Below are 1,331 nucleotides of genomic sequence, written 5' to 3' on the forward strand. Positions count from 1 at the left end.
ACACGTTTGGTGCCCCGAACGGCATCCTAACCATGTCATTCCGAATTGACCAGGAAGGTGGCTCAACGCTGAGCTCTGACAAGGGAATTCAGCGGCAGAAATATTCAAGGACAGACAGCGGCGGGCTCCAGAAATGGTGCCGGATGCCTTCCCCGTGGCTCCGACCCAGGCAGCTGGACCCACAGACGTCGCAGAGCGCAGGGCCTTCCTGGTGGCGTTTTCAAAACCGCTTCTGGAATAAGCAAATGTCTGGCCTCCAGGAAGGCGGGCTCCGTCCAGGCCTGACTGGCTTCCTCGGCTTGTGACCCATCCATCAGGGTGAGGAGCATCTCATGGGAAATTGGTGAACAGTCAGGTAAAGGGACTTACTCAAGGTCATCTCACGAACCAGTGCCAGATTTTTCTGAAAGAACCAAACTTTCTAGTCCCCAAGCTCAAGGTGGAGAGACCTGAGGCCGGCCCACCCGAGGGGCCGAGGGGCCGAATATCGATTCGTCGACTCAGTCAGCGATGTCCGTGTGCAGGGAGGGACACTTCTCCTGCTGGGCACGGCGCGCACGGCTGCGAACCAGCTGCTGAGGTCCCTGCTTTCATGGCGCTTTCATTCCAGAAGAGACGGGCACTAAATAAGGACACAGACAGCACTGCGGTCGATGCAGTGCAGGAGCTGCGCGGGACGAGGCGCTCTGGAGTTGCAGGGCTCGGGGAGGCGGCTCCGAGGAGGGCACATCCTGGACGCTGAGACCGAGGGAAGAGCTGGAGCCAGCCAAGCACAGGCCGGCACGGAGGAGGAACGGCCTGGCACGGTCTAGAAACTACCACGATATCAGGCGGCCTGGAGTGTGGCGAGCAGGGGGAAGAGTGGCAGAGAGTGAACCGCAGATGACGAAAAAGTAAAAAACAACACCCAGGTTTAAACTACGGAGAGGAAAAGCAGAGTTATCGAAATAATACAGCAGCTGCGGCAAACGGTAAACAGGAAGCAACAGAAGAGAGAATTTACGAATCGGAAGGCAGTACGAAGAAAGTGACCCAGAACACAGCTTGTGGATGCAAAGACACCAACATTATGAAGATAGAGTGATAAGCTCCAGCAATGCCCAATGGGACTCAGGGAAGTCGAGAATAGCAGAGAGCCAGTATTTAGACAGAATTTCCCTGAATCACAGAAGGACACGAATCCTCAAATCCTCAGACTGAAAATGCACAGCAGACCTCTGACGAGGTAAATACAGATAAACCCAGCCCTGGACACGTTACAGCGGGGCCACGAGTATCAAGGACACAGAGGAAAATCTAAGAGGCTACCTGGGAAGAAAGACAGGGTCACC

Source organism: Pteropus vampyrus, unplaced genomic scaffold (assembly GCF_000151845.1).
Source record: "Pteropus vampyrus isolate Shadow unplaced genomic scaffold, Pvam_2.0 Scaffold279, whole genome shotgun sequence".
NCBI lineage: Eukaryota > Metazoa > Chordata > Mammalia > Chiroptera > Pteropodidae > Pteropus > Pteropus vampyrus.